The following is an 8,555-nucleotide window of genomic DNA, read 5'->3' as shown; positions in this document are numbered from 1 at the left end:
GGTGACCGAGTTAACACCGGTTAACCCAAACCTGTCAGGATCATCAGATACTGTATTCCACCACAGCATACACACACTAACATCAATTCATCAGATCAGCGGAAGACTAAGTTTTACCTGTAAATAATTCCCATATACTTGATACCCAAATGGTGATACCATAATTATATACATTTGGGCCCGAAGGCATGATATATTTACACAAAAAGAATGAAGTTCAAATATCAAGTATATACAAGAATTCATCAAAATCATCAGAGTACACAGCTCGGCTCGGTCTCAAGGCTGGAGCTCAGCTCGGCCTCAGAACTGCTGTCTCGCAGCACAGCTCTCACACGCGCAGTCTACGCCATGCCCAAACTCGTCGGGGGTCCACCAGTCCTCTCCAAGAAACTCGACTGTGGGACCCACCCCATGCTCCTCAGATGAATGACCTGCAAAACCATCTAAAAAGGGGTGCACACGTGGAATGAGCTCACTAGCTCAGTAAGTAGAGAGGTGGACCACACACAACAGTCCACACAACACAACACATCATATGCACTACATGTCATGCAATTCATTTTAATTCACATACACCTAATCAACATTACTAAGTCTTTGGTTTTAGTGCTACTACAACCACAGTGCGCGTATACTCCGGGTACGAGCCGCGAACTCCCTCCCGCGATACGCCCATAGGGCTGTTGGAGAAGGCCCACCGTGAGTACTCGGAAAAATAAAGACAATGCCGTCCACCGGCTCTCAACAGAAATGTAAATAAATGAAATAACAGTGCTGACTCCAGCAATTTAAAAGCAGTACGATTGGCCCTCTTGAATGTACCACCGGGGTTGCCGGCTGTCCTACATGACTCGCCGGGCATAATGCCTAACCGCCACAGTGTCCTACAATCGCGACCCTTGCTTCCCCCCAAATGGCAACCCAACACCTTAACCCCTGTTGGGAAGGGTCGTAGCACGGGATGGTGAAAATCCTAATACCGCATGCTCCTATATGACAGTACGACTGCATAGTGCCTCCGTGTCCCATACCACGGGCCACCAATGCATTCGTTTCCAAGCCGACCACGGCATCTAGTCTATCGATGCATTATGCTCCATGATGCCCACATTCAATATATAACATCTCATTTAATTTGCAATTAAAAGTAAACATAGCACATGTGCACCTCAATGAGTGGAATGACTAATCTATATAGCATATTCATGATGACATGACTAGATTAGATATAGTTATGTGAATGCCAAACAAATGCCTTGAAACAAGGCCAAACGTCCTCTCTCCACTTACTTGTTGCGTATAAGGACTCCCGTTCGGTACGGGTAAGATCCGGAGCGAATCGGGTAGGGTTTGGTGAACCTAACATAATTGAGAGGGGTTAGTACTTCACCCTTTTAGAATCGAAATTAATGAAATCCGATGTCAAAATCGTGTTTAGAACATCAAAAGAAGGTCACACGTCCGATTTGGGCTCGATCGGACCTACGGATCACCTTCGGGGCCAAACAGGTGGGTAAGACAGGTGGGCTGTCTACCCGCCGGTTATACCCACCGGTTATGACCGGCGGGTACGCCGGTTATACCGGCGTACGCCGGTTATACCCACCGGTTGTACCCGCCGGTTTGGCCAGGGACCCCCCTGCCTTCTCAGGTGGGTACTCTCAGGCGGGTAGGTACCCGCCGGTTGTACCCACCGGTTTTGGCGGGAATGACTCTGTTTCTTCCCCATTTTCTCCATCCTTTGGGGAATCAAATGGGGCTTTTCCCCACCCATTCTTCACACCTTCAAGGTCCTATAGGAAGGTTCTAACCTAGATCTAGGTTAGATTCAAGTGAGGGGGAGCCATCTTACCTCTTTGCCCGAAAATGACTTCAAACCCTTCAAATCACTTCCAACTCACAATGCTTCTTCTACCTTGTCAATATCTCTTCAACTCCTTCAAGATCAACACATAAATCATCTATTAAACCTTAGATCCATCATTTCAAAGGGTATTTACAAGATCCAAAGAAACCATACTCGAATCAAGGGTTTAAAGCTTGGGCATGGCGAATGTTCATAAAACCCAACTTTTCTTACCTCCAACTGTAGATCTAGAGTTGAAGATTACTCTCCCGGCACCGGAATGGCAAGATCTAGCTTCGGCGCCACTGAAATCCTTCCTTTCTTCCTCTTCCTTTCTTCTTCCCTTTCTTTTCTCTCTCCTCTTTACTTTTCTCACCAAACGTACGAGGGTAATAAATGGAAAGAAAAGAAATCATAAAGCTTTATTTACTATTCCTACTTAAGTGAATAGTGATGGATGGGTCACTCAGGTGGGTGGGTGTACCCACCTGACATACCCATCCGAGAGTCAAAACTTGGGATTTTGACCGGGTTCGGACCTCGGCACGAACCCCACCCCAGGCATACGATGTAGCATACGTATATACCTTAAAATACGGATATAATACCTGTTTTATCCGTACATGGACTTATGGTAGGTGCACGTACACGGTTTGGGCACTCCCGTCTCTTCTGGCAGTGGCTCGGACTTGTCGGGCCAGCCGGTGTTTAAGGTCACCCGTGCCATCATAGCCCATAAGGAGCCCGCTCTAACATCCTCTGGCTCGGTTCCTGCATGGTTAAACCGGTTCAATCGCGAAATCAGACCGGGTTTAAGAAGCGGGATATTACATTACCCCCCCTTCTGAAAAATTTCGTCCTCGAAATTGCGTACCTGGTTGATCAAAAAGATGAGGGTACTTGGCTCGCATTTCTTCTTCTACCTCCCAAGATGCTTCTTCAAGTGAATGGTCAGCCCATCGCACCTTTACATAAGAAATGGAGCGGTTGCGAAGGGTTTTCACCTTCCGGTCCAAGATTTCAGCTGGCTGTTCTGTGTAGGTCATATCAGTTTCTAGGTACTCTGGTTCCACGGGTAGTACATGAGATGGATCATGCACGTACTTCTTCAGCATGGATACGTGGAATACATTGTGAACATCCCCAAGCGAAGGTGGCAGAGCAAGCATGTAGGCTACTGAGCCAACCCGGGATAAGATCTCAAATGGTCCCATGTATCTTGGGCTCAACTTCCCTTTTCTGTGAAACCTTTGCAAACCTTTAGTAGGAGAGATCTTGAGAAATACCTTTTCTCCTGGATGAAATTCAATCTCCTTCCTGCGGGTGTCCACATAGCTCTTTTGACGGGATTGAGCTGCTTTAGTCCGTTCTCTAATGACGTCGACTTTGTCACAAGTCATCTGTATCATCTCAGGTCCTAACATTCGACGTTCACCTACCTCATCCCAATACAAAGGAGTTCTGCACTTCCTACCATATAATGCCTCATACGGAGCCATTCCGATTGTAGCTTGGTAACTGTTATTATATACAAACTCCATGAGAGGTATATATTCTTCCCAACTGCCACTCATCTCCATTGCACATGCCCTGAGCATGTCTTCTAATATCTGTATGGTTCGCTCCGACTGACCATCCGTCTGTGGGTGAAAAGCTGTACTCAAATTCAGCTGTGATCCCAAGGCACGCTGTAAGCTTTTCCAAAACCTGGAAGTGAACCTTGGGTCCCTATCTGAAACAATGCTCACTGGCACTCCATGTAAGCGCACTATGTTGTCCATGTAAAGTTGTGCTAGTTTGGTCATGGAGAACTTGGTCTTGATAGGAATGAAATGAGCAGTCTTGGTAAGCCGATCCACAATCACCCATATCGCATCCATCCCCTTAGGTGTACTTGGTAATCCGGTGACGAAGTCCATTGTAATCCTTTCCCACTTCCATTCTGGTACTGGGAGTGGCTGAAGGGTACCATAAGGTCGATGTCTCTCAGCTTTCACCTTCTGGCAGGTAAGACAAGTCGCCACATACAAAGCTATGGTGACTTTCATGTTTGGCCACCAGTAACTTTGTTTGAGGTCTTTGTACATTTTGGTACTTCCTGGGTGAAGTGAGTACTCGGAGCTATGTGCTTCTCTCACTATCTTATCTTGTATATCCAAATCATCGGGTACACACAATCTGTCTTGAAACATCAATGCCCCATCACTGGCTAAGGTAAAATCTGGGTCGTTCATTGTTTGGTCTTGAACCTTAACTCTAATCCGCTGCAATTCAGGATCCAAAGGTTGCTTCATTATCACCTCTTGCCTGATTTCCGGATGCACCTGTAGAGCCGATAAGGATACCATCAACCATTTAAGGTTTTCCGGTTGAGGTTCAAGCTCTAAGGTTGCCCCTTCATACAAGAGGGTTTCGTCCATTAGCATCGCCTCTTGCACAAGTGGTGAGCTGACCGCTAAGTATGAGAGCGACACAGTCTGTGTCTTCCGACTCAATGCATCTGCCACTACATTAGCCTTGCCGGGATGATACTGAATATCGCAGTCATAATCCTTCATGAGTTCAAGCCATCTTCTCTGTCTCATATTCAAATCTTTCTGGGTGAAGAAGTATTTCAGGCTTTTGTGGTCACTGTATATCTCACACTTCTCCCCATACAAATAATGTCGCCAGATCTTAAGGGCAAAAATGACTGCGGCTAGTTCCAAGTCATGAGTGGGGTAATTCTTCTCATATTCCTTTAGTTGTCGGGATGCATACGCTATTACCTTCCCCCGTTGCATGAGAACACAACCCAAACCAACTTTGGAAGCATCGGTATAGACTGTCATTCCACCTGTGCCCTCAGGAATAGTCAGCACAGGGGCAGTCACCAACCTTTCTTTCAATTCCTGGAAGCTCTTCTCACATTCCTCTGCCCAGTCGAATTTCACACCCTTTTTAGTCAACTTGGTCATTGGTGCTGAGATCCGAGCAAAATTCTTGATGAAACGCCGATAGTATCCAGCCAAACCCAAGAAGCTTCTAATTTCAGTAACATTCTTGGGGCTTTCCCATTCCACTACTGCTTTCACCTTAGCAGGATCTACTTCGATTCCGGCTTTAGACACTACGTGCCCCAGGAATCCAACTTGTTCAAGCCAGAATTCACACTTGCTGTACTTGGCAAACAACTGTTGATCTCTCAACCTCTGTAACACCATTCTCAAGTGTTGAGTGTGCTCCTCCTCGGTCTTGGAGTAGATCAAGATATCGTCAATAAAAACGATTACCCATTTGTCAAGCACATCCTGAAATACTCGATTCATTAGATCCATGAATGCTGCCGGCGCATTGGTTAACCCGAAGGACAACACCAGGAACTCATAATGACCATATCGAGTCTTAAATGTTGTTTTGGGTATATCACTACTCTTTATCTTGAGCTGATAATAGCCGGACCGAAGGTCTATCTTTGAAAATACCCTGGCTCCTTGCAACTGATCAAATAAATCATCAATGCGTGGCAATGGATACCGGTTCTTAATGGTTAGCTTATTCAACTCCCGGTAATCTATGCCCATACGCAAACTACCATCCTTCTTCTTGACAAACAACACCGGGGCACCCCAGGGTGAAACACTTGGGCGAATAAACCCCTTTTCCAATAGTTCCTGCAACTGCATCTGCAACTCCTTCAATTCAGCTGGTGCCATCCTGTATGGAGCCTTAGATACCGGAGCTGCTCCAGGAGTCAAGTCTATAGCAAACTCCAACTCCCTATCAGGTGGTAAATGCATCAAATCATCTGGGAAAACATCAGGAAACTCTTTAACCACCTTTACTTCTTCTAGAGGTGTAACTCTTGCATCAACATCGAGTACCGAGGCTATGAAACCCTGACATCCACTTTCTAGCAACTTTACCGCTTGAAGGGCGGAGACAAGGACCTTCCTCACTCTTTTCATCGTATCTGCTCGGTATACCCACTCCTTCTCTTCGTCATCTGTTACCTTAATCAGCCTTTCCGCACAGATCACATTAGCTCGATGAGCCGACAACCAATCCATAACCAATATAACATCGAAATTCTGCATATTGAATTTAATAAGTTGTGCATCAAAGTTCCTCCCACTAATCTCCACTGGGCACGGCCCATACACTTCCTTCAACTGTGCAATTTTACCAGTAGGCATACTAACAATCATTCCATGGTCTAGGATCCTGGGTGACATCCCAAGTTTCCCTACAAATCTCTTAGATGCGAATGAATGAGTAGCTCCTGAATCAAATAAAACATAGGCTGGTATGCCCGATATGGGTAGGATACCTAGTATAACAATGTATATAATTTCAGCAGGTCATCAATATTAATCATAATGAACTTCTTAATTTAAAATGTACCTGCTACAACTTCTGTACTAGCCTCAGCTTCCTCGGCTGATAGGGCATACATCCCTCCCTGCGGTTGACTGCCTCGAGGTAAGGGAGGTCGGTACGCAGAGGGCTGACTGGAGGGCAAGGCTGGTCGGGCCCGACAGTCTTTCGCATAATGCCCATAGGAATGGCAGTTGAAGCAACGAATCTGAGACGTCGGAACTGGAGCGGGGCCCCTCTGCACTTGACCCGTTGCAGATGGAGGTCGAGGTGGCCTTGGAGCTGTAGGTGCCACACTAGTGTTCGGGCGAAAAGAGGTAGAACCCGAACCACCAACTGGCCTAGGAGGGTAGCCAGATGGCCCATAGGGCTGCCTATACATAGGCCCAGAACTGTATGATCCGCGGTAAGCCTTGGAGGAATTTCCCGCATCTGGGAATGGATTTGTTCTCTTCCACAGTCCAGGAGTGAGGGACTGTTCACCCTTTTGCTTATCTTCCATTGTTTTGGCCTTCTGTACAATCTGACCATATTCGGTCAAATCCAAGACTTCAAGCACAGACCCAATAGATGCTTTTAGGCCTTTTAGGAACCTTGCTGCCTTCTCTTCAGCTGTTCGCATATGCTTTGGGGCAAAATGGAACAAACTCTCGAATTGTTGCTGATACTCAAGGACAGTCTTACCTCCTTGAGTTAAGGCCATGAACTCAGTCTCCTTTCGGTCTCTGAAACTGCGTGGATAGTGGTTATCCAGGAACAACTCCTTAAACTGCTCCCAAGTAGGTTCTGGATGAGCAGCCATCAGTATAGGCTTGGAAGCTTGCCACCAAGAGTTTGCCTCTTTCTTAAGTTGCAACCCAGCACAAATGAGCTTCTGGGCATCTGTGCACTCAAGCACCTCAAATATCTTCTCCAATTCTTGGATCCATTGATCCGGTTCCAGAGGATCACTCCCCACCTTAGAGAAGACCAGTGGTAAGTTCCTCTTGAATGACTCCACTACCCTTGACGTATTACTCGTCACCGGGAAGTTAGGAGCATAGACAGGATAGTAGGGGTATGGAGGAGGCATCCCATGCTGAGGAATACCAAATGGTGGGATTGGAGGTGTACCCACCGCTTGTGGTCCCGTTCCCGACCCTACAGGTGGGTCCTGCGGAGTGAGTACCCGGGGAGGTTGACCCGGTTGAGAAAAATCCAACTGTTGCTGGATGGCAGTCATAAATGCTTGCTGTTGCTGAAGCATTTGCTGTTGGAAAGCTTGTTGCGACTGCTGAATTATTGTAGCAACATCTCCCGGTGTAATGACCGGAGGAGGGTCCGGAAGTGTAGTCATAGGTGGGTTCCCATGTGCCCCACCCTGACCAAGGGTCTCTTGTGGTAGTGGAGGTGAGGTGTGCCCCACAGAACGGGACCCCCTAGGATTTTGTGGTCGACCGACCCGACGAGGACCCCGCGAGGTACCTCGGGCATTACTACCGGATCTAGTACGTACCATCGTATCCCTGTACCTGGAACACATCACACACCACATTGGTTAAACACCATAGAATTGATTTAGGCACACAATCATATGCCATTACATGAGGTGTTGTAGTGTATGATAGCCTGTAATTAATCATAGCTCAATTCCATGATACAGGCAAAGTCCACAACAGACATGCTAATGGTCCCACTTGACCATAGCGTACTAATCATAGGAATACATCCAATAGTGAAAATCAATGTAATCATGCTAGGAGGTGAGAAGGGAATAAGAAAAGAAGGAAAATTTTCAAAATTTTCAAAATCTTCCCAACTGTCATAACCGGTGGGATGAACCGGCGGGTAGGAGCCCGCCGGTTATACCCGCCGATCTTCACTGCCCTAACCGGCGGGTGGCACCGGCGGGTAGGAGCCCGCCGGTTATACCCGCCGGTCTTGCCCGTGTTAAAACACGAACAGGGCCCTACAGGCCCTGTTCAGTCTTGTCTCTTTCCCCATCTCCTTTCTCTCACTTCCTTTCTCTTTTGGCCGATCTTGGAGGTCTCCTTGGCGCTTCTACTCGCGAGTTCACTCACCCACTCGGCACTTTTAGAGGAGAGTCAACTCATCTTCATTCAAGTAAGTTTCTTCTTCTTCTCTTTTCCAGAATTTCCATTTGGGTGAAATGCATGAATAGGGTTTACTTTCTAGGCTTCCTTTCCCTATTTTTCACCATAGAATAGTATTTCCATGTGTTTATGATGATTCTACTGTAGTCATTCGTAGTTTATAGGAATTTGTTTCTTCATTTGGGGAAAAACCCCAATTTGTGCCCTAGGTTTCCAAATTTGGGGATTTCTTACATTGTTGATCCTTTTCTTCAATT

The sequence above is a fragment of the Macadamia integrifolia genome, unplaced genomic scaffold, assembly GCF_013358625.1.
Source record: "Macadamia integrifolia cultivar HAES 741 unplaced genomic scaffold, SCU_Mint_v3 scaffold2634, whole genome shotgun sequence".
Taxonomy (NCBI): domain Eukaryota; kingdom Viridiplantae; phylum Streptophyta; class Magnoliopsida; order Proteales; family Proteaceae; genus Macadamia; species Macadamia integrifolia.
The sequence above is the reverse complement of the archived record's forward strand: the minus strand, read 5'-3'. Positions refer to the sequence as shown.